Source organism: Lontra canadensis, unplaced genomic scaffold (assembly GCF_010015895.1).
Source record: "Lontra canadensis isolate GAN:19392208 unplaced genomic scaffold, GSC_riverotter_1.0 scaffold14, whole genome shotgun sequence".
Taxonomy (NCBI): domain Eukaryota; kingdom Metazoa; phylum Chordata; class Mammalia; order Carnivora; family Mustelidae; genus Lontra; species Lontra canadensis.
In genome coordinates this window covers 21,755,191-21,773,014 of record NW_022631008.1, presented here as the reverse complement: position 1 = coordinate 21,773,014, position 17,824 = coordinate 21,755,191, and the positions used below count along the sequence as shown (strand labels likewise).

The following is a 17,824-nucleotide window of genomic DNA, read 5'->3' as shown; positions in this document are numbered from 1 at the left end:
ATAAAATATTAGATATAGAAGTTCAATATTAAAGTCAATGTGAGTGCTTTATGAAAATGTTTTCTTACTCTGTTCTCTAAAGGAATGGTAATATGTATTAAAACCCTTCACTGTAATTATTTTTTGCAAATTGAGTCAATAGATAAATTCAAATGCTGCCTAAGTAAAATCAGGATGAATCATTTTGTAATTTCACTGAATATCCTACTATAATTTTAGATAAAACTGAAAATGCTGTATTCTCACCTACATACAGACACAGAAAAATCAAAGAAAATTACCTACTTCAAACTAAGGTAAAACAAATATTTCCAGGTTACTTTACACAGTTGAAAACCCATTGTTATTGGAATGTTAACATAGGAAAATTCACATTTCCTAAAATGCTTAGAACATTATCTTGAAGAATGAATTTTTATTACTTTAAGAAAACATTTTAAAATTGCATTTTTATACTTATGAAGTAAATTATAATATATTACTTTTTACTATTTATAATACATTATGTAAACACTTAACCTTAGAGGCTAATATCTATAATACAGCTGAAATACAGAGATGAATTTAACTTTCTCAACCATTTTATAAACTGCAGTTTTATTGGTTTCACATAAAATATGAGCAGCTCTAGCAACCTCTTCAAACACTATAGTAAAAAAATTTTATTCTAGAAAATAAAAAACTTCAATAAATAATAACTTAATTCAACTGGCAAACTGTCAAGACCATTTAAAGGCACTATGTTAAACGTTAATTGGTAAACAATTCTTTAACTTAAATGTGAGTGTTGTAGCACAATTAAGGCACAGCAGCCGGTTTTGCTAATGAAAACTGTATTTTTCACCATAAGAAAGAATAGTTTTATATAATAAAGCTCATAGTTGAGTCACTCTTGGGGTTACACTGAGTAAAATAAAAACAATAGTGGTTTTAGATTAAAGAGTCAAAATAATGGCAAAATTCCTGTCTTAATGAAGCTAATCACATATACTTTGAAGGTCCACCATAACTGTAAGATGAAAACTTTAGAGTAGCTTCTTGATATGGTAAACAAAAATGACTCTAAATAAACCTAAACACTTCCAGTTAATTACAGTATTAACAAAACAATTTTATTTGATAATACATTTTAAGTTTTAATATACAATATTAATGGTTAAAAATTTATAACATAAGAGATTAATGACTAAATGAGAAATTTCAGTGCATTTCAAATACTTTCAATAAACATTTAACAAAGATCAAAAAATGTTTTAGAGGCTGCTCACCCTTACCTCACTGCCAGTGATCTAATGGTGTAATAAATGTAATACTAAATAAAAATAATAGGATTTTAAATAGCAGAGAAGATTATATACTAAGAGAATAATGCAAAAAGATAAAACAATTTACAGATTTTTTTCAAAAAATTTAAAACGACAGAAAAAGTAAAATCTCTTTTTAGTCTGTACAGCATAGAATATTTTAGCTGAAATATTTTTGAAGAATCTGAAAAAAATGTTACATAAAAGAATTGTTTGAAAAACATAAAAGTAGCATTTTGCTTCTTGAATTCCCAAATAACAAACAGTGATTTGAAATATGTAGCAAATTTAAAACATGTTTTTCCACCATTAGAACTGGTCATTCAACACTAAGTCCTTTTTTCTATATAATTAAGCTTTTGTTCAACCATGAAAAAACTAGAAACTGATTGCTTGAAAATGAGCTGCATGCCCTTTGTCCTGGTTTGTCACCTTTGACCCTTAATTTGATGATCCTGCATATCAACCCATTCTATTTTTAAGAAAATAATGTCAAAGTTCTATGCCTAAAATAGTACTTTTTACGAAAATATTAAATGTAACACAACATTCCTTTTCAGGTAATTTCTACAATGGTTTCACACTAGTGTTCATTTCACAGAGTATAGAACTCAATAATATTGTAAGCAATAACAGCCTGGTGTTTATCCTGCTTCAGACAATAGAAAATTTCCTCAAAGTGCTAAATCAAGATCATTATAATTTCAAAATTTCTATTTTTCTCTTTCTTTAGAAATTGCTTATATTATTGTTTCTAAGTAGAATTTAGTTGAGTGATTTCTAACTTTATTAATTTCAATAATCACAAGTTGTCATGTTGATTTTGATAGTGTCAGAATATAAACCAGAATAAAAATGGAAATATCAAGTTCTTACTGAAACTTACAGTGGTATCAATTAAAGTGTAGTTTTTGAGAACTCATTCGTTGCTTAAATTGGTTTTAAGACCTTGTCTTCATCTAAGTGACAGCTTTTGAAGAAAGGAAAAAACTCTAGCATTGATCCCATTGATTTTACTGACATTATTCAAAATCAATTTTATATAATAAATTAATACACTTAAGAAATAAAACTTCTCTATCACAATTTCTTGTTCATTTCAATACAGCTGGGTAAAAAGAATACATAAAAATATGTATGAAATGTAATGTATATATTTCCTACAGTGATGATGTAATTGAACCTCTATACAATTTCTCTGTACAGTTTTCAGTCAGATTTAGCAGTGACCAATATGGCTGTCTTGGTTCAGCACTATGGTCAGCGACTTTATAGAGTCATTGTGTCAGAGAACTACAACAGAGTATACATGCACACAGTGGGCAAACCAATGTGAGTCTATATTTCATATATTCCTATATATGTTCACATGAATCAATCTTAGTTTTTTAATGTAAGGAATTTTCATTGTTCTGAGTGGCAAGCTAGAAAATCTTTTTTTTTTTGTGCCTCATCAAAAACAGTACTTATTTAAAAAGATAATATAGTTCCTTTAAAAGGCAAGAAAATTAGGTACAGGTTCTAAGCATGTAAACATTAAAACTGGAAATTTGTAGACTTACAGAACTTTAAAAGGAATTAAGATTCCACTAAAAATTATCAAATAAGAAAACTCTTTAGCTGACAAAAATTTGCAATGGCCCTTTCATAATCAATTACTTCAAAATTGTTTCATCTATGAATCTCCACTTTCTTTCTTTAAAATCAGCTCAGCTATGGATTAAGATAAATGTTTATAGGTCATTTTCTGACTGGAGCCTTCTAATATTGTCCTCAAAACTGGTATTTATGAATAGCACTTTAATTATTTTAAAGAGACATCAGTCCTAAACCCGAGGACTGTTTGGCATGTATGTTTTATTTAAAAATTTAGTTTTCCTTTATTCATAGTTTGTAAATTATAATAGCAAGGTGTTACAAATACCAAAAAAAAGTTATACATGATCAGATAGCAAACAGTATCAAGCTATCAGAGACGTAAGATCTGCTTAATCTTTTTCTTCAGAGTAAATAGGATTAAAAAAAAACTTTAAACCACTTTATTTACAAAAATCCTGGTGTTTTTGGAATTTGCATGTGGAACACACTTTAAATCATTCTGAAGACTGACTTTGACCACTACCATATTAACATTAATTTGCTTCACTTACAAAGTCTAGTGTATTTCCCCCTTAACAAAGATTTTTTAATTTAAATCCTGATTAATTTCACAACAAATTTTTCATTGTTTCTGAAAGAAGTTTGGCATAGACAGATAATAAGATACTACAACTGGACAAGGATTAATGAGAACTGATCCTCGAATCATTTGGTTCCAGATCTGTTGGCAGAGAAGCACCTATAAGCGGTTCTTATAACCAATATGCATTACAAATTGATCCAGACACTTAAATTCTTAATATTTTATTATCAAGCAATGATTAGTTGATCCTATTTGCAAAACAGAAAAGTCAAATAAAGCATTTTATTCATTTGTAGTATCTTCCCCTCCCTACCAAGTACTAGAAAGAGGCCTGTATGAATTTAATTCCTGAAAATGTTCAGTAAATTTAGGCATGCTGTATTGTCCTATTTCATACATTCAGAGATAAATAATTTGGGAAGAAAGAATTCTCCCCCAAAAGGACAAGTGTCTAATTATTAATCTCAGTGGAATACTGATTATTACACGTTCTTTTGTTAACTTACAGTATAACTCCTCTCACATATGTGCATATCCATAGCAGAAAAAAAATGGCATAAATTTCATCACAAATTTGTATTTTGAAAATCACATACACTGGCATAAATTTCCAAGAATGTAATTTTAAATTTTAAAGTTCCCCTGAAATCTTCTATAAAGTTAAATTGTGATGTTTCATAACTTATTGTTGGACTTAAAATTTTGCTATACCAACAAATGCGTTTCAGAAAGCATTTTTACATGTCACCTAGCTAACTATGATAATCATCTGGACAAAAAGGAAATATGAGGATTTTTTTGATCAGAGTAAAAAATCACAAAAAATCCACCAATATTGTAAAATGTTTTAAATTCATTCTAACATTAGTTGCCATGTATAATTTTAACTTGCACAATATTTGCGACTAAGAAATAAAAACAATAAAACAGTAGTATAATTTATTCTTCCCTTGCATTAACAATTGTAGATAAAAAATCTTCACTGGAGAATTTAGTTCTATGAACGGCAATCATACCTGGTAACCTTAAAAACGTATGGGATGAAAACAAATCCACAGAAAGAACAGAAAGGAACTCAAAGAAACACAGGAACCTAAGATTTCAGTCTGTGTTACATGAAACAATTCAAAATGGCGGACTATTACTTACATTTAAGAAATTTCCGCAATGAGGACACTAAATACATACTGTAAGATGTTACTCGAAAACACTCAATATTTACCAACGTGCAATTAAAAAAAAAAAAAGTTTTGCAGTACAAATCTTCGTAATGCACCCGCTTCCGATGTTCCAGTCAGTAGTCAGTTAATGCTCCTGCGAACGCATCGGGGTTTTTTTTCCTTTTCAAAAGCAACCTAAATCCAAGTGGGTTTTTCTCCGTTTTCCTTAAATCCTTAGTTTTAATTCATTAATGTATACCACCACTACCGAAGCAAAAAGGATCCCCGACGCCTGCCTGTTACAAAGCAGCACCGCTGGCGAAGTGCGCGAAGGGCAGGTGCGGACGCCCTCTGCTGGTGCGGCCCCTCGTGTCCGAGGCGCCAGTACCGGCCGCGGGAACCGGCCGCCGGGACCCCAGCCCGCGCCGCACCATTGCGACCCGAGTCGCCCGCGCCCCCTCCCTGCTCCGCCCTCCAGCTTCCAGCCGGCTCCGAGCGGCAGGCGGCGACCGCGGCGGAGAGACTGGGTGGCCGCGCTGGCGACGCAGCGCCGGCACCGAGCGCCGACCCAGCGGCACAGAGCGGGGAGAGAAAGGTGTGAACCCGGAAGTACATCGACCGCCCGCATCTCAGTGGTAACACGGGGGCAATAAATCAGGGCCGGAGAAGGAAGGACGCGGCTCCGGTTCCCGCACGACAACTTGCTGCGAGACCTGTCACTTCCCCACCTTGCCCTGTCCTTTCCCCTCCCCGGCGCTCGCGCCTCCTCCTTTCTTCCTGCTCCCCGGCACCGAGCTCCCCTCGACGTTGCTCACGTGCCAGACCCGGGGCCGCGAGCGGCGTCCGCACCCGCGCGCACACCCGGCCCCACTCGCACTCGCCCGGCTGCGGGGCGCGCTGCTTACCTCCGGGGCCTCATGGTCGTGTCGCTAGCCCGGGTGTGAGCGGGAGAGAGGGTGTGAGTACGTGTGTGGCGTTCAGTCCGGGGGGACGGGGCGGAGGAAGGGGCCTGGAGTCTGTCACTTCCTGAGGGAGCGCGGCGGCGGGAGACCCGGGATGCGCGCGGCGTGGCCGGGAGGGTCAGCACATTGTGAGCGGGAGGGGAGACGCGGTGCGGAGGGGCCGGGGAGCGAGGGCGGCGCGCGGCTGCCGGGCGCGGAATCTGCTGTCGCCGCCGCTCCGCCGCCGCAGCCCGGCGGGTGGCTGGGCGCGGGGAGGAGGGGGCCGGGCCGGGGGGCGAAGGGGGGCCGCGGGCGCGGCGGCGGCGGCGGCGGCGGCGGCGGCGGCAGGCTGCTCGACTCGAGCCTGCGTCAGGCGGCAGCACGCGCACACCTGCCCGCCGCCGCTCCCGGCCGTGTCATTGGCTGCCCGCGCCGAGCGCGCGAGATTGAACTTTCCATTCATTCTCGGGCTGGGTTGGCGTGCTCGGCGGCGGCAGAGCTTTCCCCGCCGGCTCCGGGGGAGGCGCGCCGCCTCCTGCTGTTGGAAGGGCGCGTCCCCGCGCGGGGTGTGGACGCGCCGGGTCGTCGCCGCCGCCTGCTCCAGTGAAGGCTTCGAGTGTCCCGGCCTGTCACTCTGATCCCACAGCGCTCTGCACCTGATCCTGGAAGAGGCTTAGCCGGAGGTCTGTGGGGTGCGCCTGGAGGGAAGCGGGAGCGATACCGTAAGAAGGTATCAAATCGCATCCTCAGCCCGGGTCGTCTTCCGCTTAACAAACCCTCTGGAGGTACCATGCAATAGTGAACGGCCAACTGTGCACTTCCAAGTAATAATGGTATGTGTCTCAGAATCCACGGAGTGTCAGAAGCTTGGGGAACCTACTATCAGCTGTGTTCCATATTACACTTCAGTTAACAATAATTACTCAGCCTCAAATTGAATACAAACATTAATTATCTCACAATGTACCAAAAGATCTGTGGATACCTAACCGTGGAATTTTGGTATATTTTCCCAAATATCATTGCCTTCTCTTGTTTTCTATTTCATGACTTCGCAGTTCTTTCTCATCAAAGTTTCTCTTTCTACTCTCAGAACAAATAGTCCTGGTGAATCACTGTCTGACAGTGGTTGTGATCTGTGATGTGTGATCTGGACTGATCCAATACAGACTACAGACAGTCCCTGACTTACATGACTTAACCATTTTTCGACTTAAAGATGATGCGAAAGCAACAGGCATTCAGTAGAAACCGTTCTTCGAAATTCTGAGTTTTTATCTTTTCCAGGGCTAGGATTAGGCTGCAGATTCTCTCTCCTGATGGTGGGCAACAGCACCAATTTGCAGCCCACCCCACCTGCCACCTCCCTGTCAGCCAAGTGATCTCAGCCAGATTCACTTATAACCATTCTGTAACTGTACAGCCGCTGCGTTTTTCACTTTGAGTACTTCACTTTTTCACTTTCAATTTGAATAAAGTATGTGAGATATTCAATACTTTATTATAAAATAGGCTTTGTGTTACATAATTTTGCCCAGCTGTAGGCCAATGTAAGTATTCTGAGCACCTTTAAGGTAGGCTGGGCTAAGCAATGACTTCTATAGGTTAGCTGTATTAACTGCATTTTCAAATTACGATATTTTCAACTTGGAATTGTTTATCAGGTCATAATCCCATTGTAAGTATAGGAAAATCTGTATTTGGTGGAACTGATTAAAGGGGTTAAACATTTCTGCAAACTAAAAGCCAGATGTTTTTAAAAAAATAAGCACATATGGTATAAAAACAAATTAAAAGTGAAAAACTTTTAACATGACTAATCAAGGCCAGTTAGCTGATAATCTATGACTAAAAAGCATATCTCCAAAGCATTACTATTTGATGATGACCACGTTCTCCCTTCCAGTTCCTAAGTTGGGGTGAGGAAACCAGTTCATCTCTCAGGGATAACCAGAGTCTAGAAAAAATGTTTCTGACCTGGGGATGAAATAAGTGCAGACAAACTGATCAGAACCGAAAGTCCATTGTGACCCCCCTAAGAATTTTCTGGACTGGCTACTTTTGGCAAATTCCCTAGATGGCTGCCTGACTTTCTATTGAGCCTGTGTAGAATGTGCGTGGCTTTAAAGATGCTTTTTCATTGGCAAGTACATAAAGTATTTCTTACATTACTCACTGACTAGTGAAGAGTAGTACAGAGGATTCTCTTACATGCGATTGTTAGTTATAACCATTGTATCAGTCAGTTGCATTTGTTATAATGCTATATACTTTACACTATGATTCCAAATATAATTTAGTGGAAAAGGCTGCAGATATTGATCGCTAGAAATGAAAAACAACAATTAATTGTATATTGCCGTCTGAAATATATACTTTGACTTAAAAGCATTATAGTAATTTTTTATTTATGAGTGGGGCTTACAGAATGGGCTTTTTTTTTCTTTTAATAAATATGTCTTTTAGGTGCCTTATTAGACTTTGGGTATATTTATGTAATACCTATGTGAAGTCCTGAGAAGAATTGCAAACAGAATATAAAAATTAAAACATAATCTAGAGAGTCATTATTCTAGAGAAATCAAGAGATATTTTTCTTTTTTTTATTTCAAATTAATTACTGTCATGGCATCATGCTGCTGTCACAAAAATGAAAAATAGGACGTTATAATATTTAATATATATTATATCAGGTGCCGGGAAGGGGAGATAATGAACTCTATAGACTAAGCACTAGCTGAAGAATATCTTAGTGTGATTAGGAGTGGATGAAAAGCTACAAGAGAAAGTTAAAGGCAAATGAATGTATTATTTGTATATGGCTCTTGGCAATTTCACTCAAAAAACATTTTTTTTTAAAGATTTTATTTATTTGGCAGAGAGAAAGAGAGCACAATCAAGGGGAGCAGCAGGGAGAGGGAGAAGAAGGCTCTCTGTGGAGCAAGGAGCCCAGTGCAGGACTCCATCCCAGGACCTCGGTACCATGACCTGAGCCGAAGGCAGACACTTAACTGACTGAGCAACCCAGGTGCCCCTAAAAATGTATCTTGCTAACTGGGGCCACGGTGATAAGTTACTTTACTCTTACAGTTATGTCTGATAATTACTCTCTGAGAGAACAGGCTCTATCTTACTATTCTTAGTATTTCCAGTGTCTGCAACATTGCCTGGCACATGGTGGGTATGAAAGAAATATTGTTTCATATTTTTATTATTTTTATTGAAGTATAATTAATATATAGCATTGTATTAGTTTCAGGGAAAAACATGTTTTTTAAAATACTTATTTCCAAAGATTTTATTTTATTTTTTTTTAAGATTTCATTTATTTATTTGACAGAGAGAGATGCAGTGAGGGAGGGAACACAAGCAGGGGGAGTGGGAGAGGGAGAAGCAGGCTTCCTACCAAGCAGGGAGCCCAATGTGGGGCTCGATCCCAGGACCCCAGGATCATGACCTGAGCCAAAGACCGCTTAACGACTGAGCCACCCAGGTGCCCCTAAAGATTTTATTTTTAAGTAATGTCTGTACCCAATGTGGGGCTAAAACTCACAACCCTGAGATCAAGAGTCATATGCTCCAGTGACTGAATTGGCCAAGGGCCCCAGAAAAATGTTGTGTGTGTGTTTTTTTTTTAATTTTTTATAAACATAAAATGTTGTTTTTTAATTGGTGTCTAAGAATGGTCCCTGATGGGGCGCCTGGGTGGCTCAGTGGGTTAAAACCTCTGCCTTCGGCTCAGGTCATGATTCCAGGGTCCTGGGATCAAGCCCCACATCGGGCTTTCTGCTCAGCAGGGAGCCTGTTTCCTTCCTCTCTCTCTCTCTCTCTGCCTCTCTGCCTACTGTGATCTCTGTCAAATAAAAAACAAACAAACAAACAAACAAAACTTTAAGAATGGTCCCTGATTACATTATCAAGCAAATAATTGACAAGGTATTTAGAAAATACAACTGCAGTTGCAGTGTCTCATGTCTCATCCCTCCCCTCCTACCTGGCTGGCTCAGTTGGTGGAGCATGCAACCATTATTCTCCAGGTTGTGGGTTCGAGCCCCACACTGGGTGAGGAGATTGCTTAAAAATAAAGTCTTAAAAAAATAAGTGACTGGAGTATATGAAAGTAAATCCTATATATCATGTCCTTTTGCTTATGAATTATAAGTATTGAACATTATAATATTGAAAATGAGGTATTTTGCATATTTACTCACCTGTTCTAAAACAATATTTTTTAAGATTTTTATTTATTTATTTGAGAGAGAGAGAACTAGCTGGGAGAAAGCAGAGGGTGAGGGAGAAGCAGGCTCCCCGCTGAGCAGGGAGCCCAATGTGGAGCTCAGTCCAGGACCCTGGGATCATGACTTGAGCCAACCGCAGACACTTAACCAACCCCTCAAACAATTTTTAAAATAGAGTTTTAAGAATAGGAAAGAATACTATTGTATTTGTTTGCTAGAGCCCATCCTAATGACCTCATCTTAACTTGATCATCTGTGAAGACTTTTTCCATTAAGGTCACATTTGCAGGTATTGGAGGTTAAGACTGCAACATCTTTTGGAGGGGGAGCAATTAAAACCCCTAAGGTATCATTATTAGAAGTAGACGATTTTGCTTCTTCACTGAAAAATGAGTATCTTTCTGGGCGCCTGAGTGGCTCAGTTGGCTGAGTGTCTGACTCTTGGTTTTAGCTTAGGTGGTGATCTCAGGTCATGGAATCAAGTTTCATGTCAAACTCCATGCTCAGCGTTAGAGTCTGTTCGAGATTCTCTCTCTCTCCCTCTCTGTCCCTGCCCCTGCTCACCAGTGTGCTCTTTCTCTCTACATAAAGAAATAAGTAAAATCTTTAAAGAAAATTTAGAAATGAATAACTTTCTGCAGAGAACTGATTAGATCCACATCAGATTTTTTAAAAAATAGGTATGAACCCTTTTGGGTTTTTTTTATCTTTTTTTTTTTAAAGATTTTATTTATTTATTTGACAGAGAGATCACAAGTAGGCAGAGAGGCAGGCAGAGAGAGAAGGGGAAGCAGGCTCCCTGCTGAGCAGAGAGCCCGATGTGGGGCTCGATCCCAGGACCCTGAGTTTATCTTTTCTTTTTTTTTTTTTTTGGTATTCTCTACACACAACATGGGGCTTAACTCACAACCTTGAGATCAAGAGTTGCATGCTCTTTCAACTGAATCAACCAGTTGCCCCCACATCCTTTTCTCCCCCACCATTGTAATAGAAAAAGAAATAACTCCAGGCATAAATGTTTGCTTTAGGATTCTGTATACTTATCACAAATATAATTTATCTTGTTTTCAAAATTAAAAGTTTATAAGGGAAGCACTACCACCCAAATTATAAGTTATCTAATGAACTCTCCTTCATATATAGAAAAGAAAAATGAAAACTGGGCAGAAAGTTTTGCTTTCCTAAAATTATGACAAATTTGTGCTTGCCTATCAAACGGACAAAAATCCTGAGGTTTGACACTCTTTTGGCAAGGCTGTGGATAAACCACTACTCTCATACACTGCTGTGGGAGTGTAAAAGGGACACAACATTTAGAGAGGTGAAATGAAATGAAAACAGAAAAATTACAGACTAATAGAAGCTTTATCCCTCTTCCCTTATTTCTGGAAAACTAAAATCCAAGACTTAATGATGGTACATCAGTAGTGTCATTTTCATATATTACAACATAATTTAATTTAATCCCATGAGGAGGTGTTTTTCTTGCTTTTATACTTTGGATAAGTACCCAATAAATAGCTGTAGAATAGATTGAATAAATAGCTTGCACTGCTTTCATCCCATTCTCCCAAGCCTTGAGGCAGAGAAGGATTTATTAGTGCTAGCCACAAGAGGGTTAGAAATCTAGGGTCTTGGAATATTTAAAATGGCAACTGCATTTTTACTTCATGTGGTAGAACATAAAAGTTTGTAAAGGTTTGGTTAATTAAAAATTGGTCTTAGAGCAGAAGTTGAATTAAACAAAAACCTTTAGAGGAATTAAGAGATCTCAGAACAAAGATCAAATTAAGGATGACATATTTGGAATATATCTGAATATGTAAAAGCAAAAAAGGAAATACAAAACAGTGACCTAAGTAAAATTTAGTCCACTTCAATTCTAGGGGCTGGATCCTCGGCTCGGTAGAGTAAGTGTGAGAGAAGCATTTACCTCTGACAACTGCCTTCAGTTTGTGCTCTCTCCCAGTGAGAATCACCTAGCCAACCCAAAGATACATGAGAAATAATTAGTGTTTGAAGTTTTAAGCTGCTACATTTTGGGGTGGTTTTTTACACATCAATATTGATATGAAATTCTGATCCTTAGGTCGTTTTCCAGCTTCAGTCCTATGATGTCTCCAGGTCATGGGAACCTACTCATCTGCAACTTTTGGAGAAATGCGTCAGTTCATTTTTGTATGGCCTCTTTCTTACCCTTCCATTTTCATCCAGACCCACCTGCTCTTTGATGAGAACTAACCTGGTAAGTAAACTCTTTGTGCACATGTAATCATAGGCTAGTATTTTTTTATGTGGCTTCTCACACATTTTTTCCTATAATTGCTTTCTAACCAGGACTTGGGGAAGAATTACCAAGGTAGGTAAATTTGTTCTGAGTCACTTGGAAGAGTAGGGAGTGGTATTTGAGGAGAAGAGATGGAGAACACTTTGCTAACCTTCAGACCATGCCCATCTTTTTTTTTTTTTTTAAGATTTTATTTATTTGACAGATCACAAGTAGGCAGAGAGGCAGGCAGAGAGAGGAGGAAGCAGGCTCCCCGCTGAGCAGAGAGCCCAATGTGGGGCTTGATCCCAGGACCCTGGGATCATGACCTGAGCCGAAGGCAGAGGCTTTAACCCACTGAGCCACCCTGGCGCCCCATGCCCATTTTTTTATCCAAAATTATTACTGACTCGGGGCACCTGGGTGGCTCCTGTGGTTAACGCGTCTGCTCAGGTCATGATCCTGGAATTGAGCTCTGCATCGTGCTTCTCTCTCTCCTCCCCCCTCATGTTCTCTCTCACTATCTCTCTCTCCCTCTCAAATAAATAAACAAAATATTTAAAAATAAACAAATAAATAAATTATTACTGACTTACTGGCCATTGAATAAAAAGGTTAAAGAATGACATACAAATAATGATAAATTCAGGAACTTCCATATTTTTACATTTTTCCCTTCAGTAGTATTACTCAGAATTTTCTCTATATATAAATTATAAGAGGTACTGAGGCAATATGGTTCAAGGTTCTGTTGTATGATCATTGTTTAATCTAGAAAAGGAGTTCCTGGAATCATCTGCTTTTAGTTTCATCAGAAGCACAACCTACAAGGCAATACATTTAAAATAATTTTTGTAATGCTTTAAAAAAAAAAAACTAGAAACCCCTTTTCCCCCATCAGGGTTGTAGGTAGTGGTAGGTATGAAGATGTCTCTGCTAATTTTTAGAGTCCATTTTCAAGTTTTAAATACGAGATTTGTCCCCCAAAAAATATTCACAAAGAGTTTAAGGATTGTCCATAAAAATAGATTTATTGAGAAAAGAAAAACACTGGATTTTTTTCATTGCAACATATTTTGAAATGTCAAGGAAAACAATGGAGATGCCTCAAAATTTTGCAGATTCATATACACCTTTTGTTACTTTAACATAGATTATATTAAGTGCTTGATTTTAAAAACTTTTTTTTAATTTAATTTAATTTTTTCTTTTCAGTGTTCCAAAATTCATTGTTTATGCACCACTCCCAGTGCTCCATGCAATACGTGCCCTCCTTAATACCCATCACCAGGCTCACCCAATCCCCCACCCCCCTCCTCTCCAAAACCCTCAGTTTGTTTCTCAGAGTCCACAGTCTCTCATGGTTTGTCTCCCCTTCCAATTTCCCCCAACTCATTCTCCTCTCCATCTCCCAAAAGCATCCCACTCTTGATTTCAGTTCCAGTCACGATCTTGAGGTCATAAGATTGAGCCCCATAGCAGGCTCCACACTGAGCATGGAGCCTGCTTGGGAGTCTCTCTCTCCCTCACCCCCTGCCACTTCCTCCCCCTTCACACTCCTGTCTCTCTCTCTGTCTAATAATAATATAATACTAATAAATAATAATAAAATAATAAATAATATTTTAATGAATAAATTTTTATTTTATTTATTTATTATTTATTTATTTAAATAAAATTAAAAATAATAAAATAAAATTACATAGAAAAATTACTATAGAGTTGGGTCACGTGGCTGGCTTAGTTGGTAGAGCGTGCAACTCTCGATCTCAGAGTCATGAGTTTAAGTCCCATGTTGGGGATAGAGTTGATGGTAAGGAATTCCCAACCAGTGATCTGCCTGGAGTCATTTCTTCCATTAGTCCTACCTTAATAACTAAAATTGCTGTGCTTTTAGCCTTACAGATCAATCATGGAAAGATAGTGTTAAAGTACAAGTGGTATTTGGTATTTAAGATAGTGACAAACAAGTTGGCTCAAATTACGGGACAGAATTAAAAAATTATAACAGCCATCTTGATTTCATGTATTAAAACATAGTATAACAGATGTTAAACTGGAGTAGATGGTAGACCAGTCTTAAACAGTCAGTAAAGTTATTCAGAAATAAACCTAACGGAACACCAGAATACATTTATTGATGTGATTGAGTAGAGAGAAATTATATTGTAATTCAACACTTGTCCTTTTTGTATAGTGGGAAGCAATTTCTAAAATAAGAAGGAATTGGGACGCCTGGTGGCTCAGTGGGTTGAGCCTCTGCCTTCGGCTGGAGTCATGATCTCAGGGTCCTGGGATCAAGTCCCTCATCGGGCTCTCTACTCGGTGGGGAGCCTGCTTCCTCCTCACTCTCTCTCTCTGCTTGCCTCTCTGCCTGCTTGTGATCTCTCTCTGTCAAATAGATAAATAAAATCTTTTAAAAAATAAAAATAAAAAAATAAAATAAGAAGGGATTTGGGGTGAAGAATTAACATGTGTTGAGTCCTTACTAAATACCAGACTCTAAGTATTTATATCTCATATCTCATTTATATCTCATAAAAAAGCTTATAAATTATAAAAAAGCATATAAATGATTATGCTCATAATCATTTTCATTTCCAGAAGACGATTTTTTTTTTTTAAGATTTTATTTATTTATTTATTTATTTATTTGGAGAAAGAGAGAGAGGAGAGAGAGAGCGAGCCAGGGGAGGAGCAGAGGGAAAGGAACAACCGGACTCCACACTGAGCTTGGAGCCCAACACAAGGCTGAATAATGTGACCCAAGATCATGGCCTGAACTGAAATCAAGAGTTAAAAACTTAACTGACTGAGACACCCAAGTGCCTCTTCAGAGGAGGATTCTAAGGTTATTTATTTACTTCATGTTTCTCAAAGGGTGTTCTACAAATCACTCACATCAAAATCTCCTGAAGAGCTTAATAGAAATTTAAATTCCTGGGGCACCTGGGTGGCTCAGTGGGTTAAGCCTCCACCTTTGGCTCGGGTCATGATCTCAGGCCTGGGATCGAGCCCCACATCGGGCTCTCTGCTCAGCGGGGAGCCTGCTTCCCCTCTCTCTCTCTGCCTGCCTCTCTGCCTACTTGTGATCTCTCTCTCTGTCAAATAAATAAATAAAATCTTTAAAAAAAAATAAAAAAGAAATTTTAACTCCTGGACCTCAATTCAAATTTCCCTGAATCATGATTTCTGGGACACTTTCAAAAGAACCAATGAACTAAATGATACCAATTTGAAAAATACATGAAAGTTTTCTCTTTTGGCAAGTGGGTGTTAAAGTCATTGGTTAACCTATCTCTGTTCATGATAAAGTTGTTTAGTGACCAGTATCTGTATCTACAATTATATTTTGGTGTAATCAATGGTCAATTACTAATTTTTGTCTGCACATAAAGGCAGCATTATAAAGAAAAAAGAGGTCAACATTCTAGACTTTAATCTACTGAGTCTCCTTCAACTGGCTATCAGGAATAGCACTAAAAGCAATTGTCAGTGCCTTTCTTATCACTTAGTTGTTTTAAAAGGATATATTCCTTTGTTTTTATTTTGCTTTTCTTGTTTCAGTCTCTCTTTTCTAGTTTTTTTAATAGTTATTTTATTTTGTTTACTTTTTATTTATTTTTAGAATTCATTTTTTTAGGGGTTTTTTTTGGTTTTTTTTGTTTGTTTTTGTTTTTTTTTTTAGTTTTAGTTTAGTTTTAATTCCAGTTACTTTATCTTTTCTACTTTCTTACTGTACACTAATTTTTCTTCTCCCCTTGCTATGCCTTGGGTTTGTCACCAGTTTCAGTTAACTTGGTAAGGCATTAAATAATACTCCATTTTCCTTTTCCCAGTCTGAACCAGTTATGATATATACAGAGAGGCAAGACAGATGGAGATTCAAACAAAAAAGCTCAATTGAAAACTAGGGCTTAGATCAACAACCAGTCATTCCTCCTAATACTTCTCACCAAGTCTAGACCCTGAAATGACCTGCTGACTTAGAATCGCTATAAATGTCAAGCCCAGGGATCAGTAACAAAGACGTGTAATATCCTTCAGCCATGTTTCTAGAAGACTGTCTAAAGTTAAGTATTGGTATTAGTACATTTATATTGAACATATTTAGAATACATATGAATGTAAATAAAGACAACTTTTTCTACAAAATGGGGACCTAAGTAAAATTTAGTCAGCTTCAGTTCCAGAGGCTGGATGCTTGGCCTGGTGGAGTAAATGTGAGAGAAGCATGTACGTCTGACTACTGCCTTTAGCCTATGCCCTCTCTCCCAATGAAAGTATACAGAAATAAGATGGTGCCTGGGTGGCTCAGGTGGTTAAGCCTCTGCCTTTGGCTCAGGTCATGATCCCCGGGCCCTGGGATCAAGCCCAGCATGGGGCGTCTGCTCACCGGGCAGTCTGCTTTTCTCTCTCCCTCTGCCCCTACCCCTAGCTCAAGCTGTCTCGCTCTCTTTTACTCTTCTCTCTCTCTCTCTCTCTCAAATAAATAAATGAAATCTTTAAAAAGAAAAAATATATATACAGAAATAAAATGATGTCATAGAGATTTCCTACCAGGTTCACCTTGCTTGAAAATCCACCTTGCTTGAAGAGATTCAAAAAATCATATAGAATCATGATTAATTAAGTGAATAAATTATGCTACATCTTCCAATGAGAATTAATATATGTTTCAAGAAGTCACACAGTGACAGTTAGAAATTCAGATGCCAGGGCTCCAGTGCCAATCCTCTGTGACTCTGAATGGGGTTTCGAGAAGTAAAGAGCCAGGGATATCTCTACTGCCTTCTGATATATTTGGTGATATCATAACAAAGCAAGTATTGGAGTTCCCACCAAATTAGAAGGCTGTTGTGGCAGGCATTTTGTAGCCATGTAGCAGAGTTCTGGTTGGAAAAATGTGACAGAGTCGGTGGCAAAGGTGATGTGAGTGGTGGCAACAGAAGCCATGGAAAGGGGTCAGTCACTTTCAGATGAAGCCTCCCAAAATGGTAACAGAGATGATGAAGACTGTCCTGACTTCACAAAATTTATAATTTAGTAAATAAAGGGTATGGGAACAACTTAATTCAATGATAAAGAAGAGTGACAATAGCTAACATGTATCAAGTGCTTACAATATACGAGGCACTGTTGATCACCACAGTTGATCTTCCCACAGAATCATAATATAGTACTCATATAGTTCTCCATTTATAAATGGGTAAACTGAGACTTGGGGGGCTGTTAAATAGTTTACTCATGGACACACCGAAAGTAGGTCCTTAAACTAGGATTTAAACTCAGGAAAAATAATATGCGAAGTAATATGAACACAAAACTCAAGTTAATCAGATGGGAAGAGCGGCTTGACTGGGGCGATGCTTCGGTGTGGCTGCTGTCAGCTCCCTTTTCTCAACAGACCATTACCTTGCCTGGAATACTGTAAACACTTGTTGAAATTTATTTTTTAATAAGTTATGAATTTGGGGAGAAAGACGTGGAAGGAGCCGCATTCTGTGATTTGTCAGTTGAGTCCATGTTTTCCTCTGTTATTCTCCCAGTCTAAAGAGAACCAGGAAGGAGTGGGTTTAGCCAGCAAGCTTCAGAACGGAATGAAGCCAAATCTGACAAGTGAGAGAAGTGCCAAGAATTCGGGTCTCGGAGATTATGGTGGATTCAGGGATAGATAGCTAGGGCAATTAGAATATGCAAGCAATTAGCCAGAGCTAATTAGTTAACAACAGA

At 38.2% G+C, this 17,824-nt stretch overlaps 1 protein-coding gene and 1 long non-coding RNA gene across 3 annotated transcripts in view; one reads left to right on the top strand and one right to left on the bottom strand.

The window, feature by feature from the left end:
- Positions 1-5,806, bottom strand: part of LIN28B (lin-28 homolog B) — a 139,134-nt gene extending 133,328 nt beyond the window's left edge. Inside the window, exon 1 of the mRNA XM_032858372.1 lies at positions 5,552-5,806. The gene's annotated coding sequence lies outside the window, so the exon portion shown is untranslated. The remainder of the gene's footprint in view (positions 1-5,551) is intronic.
- Positions 5,807-6,291: 485 nt separating this feature from the next.
- Positions 6,292-17,519, top strand: LOC116868217. Of its 2 annotated transcripts, XR_004382768.1 has the most exons (4): positions 6,292-6,317; positions 11,927-12,070; positions 14,367-14,392; positions 17,432-17,519. It is a non-coding gene; the product is annotated as an uncharacterized LOC116868217 (long non-coding RNA). The 2 variants fall into 2 exon arrangements; XR_004382767.1 differs by lacking the exon at positions 6,292-6,317 and having other exon boundaries at positions 11,758-12,070.
- The last annotated feature ends 305 nt before the right edge of the window (positions 17,520-17,824 follow it).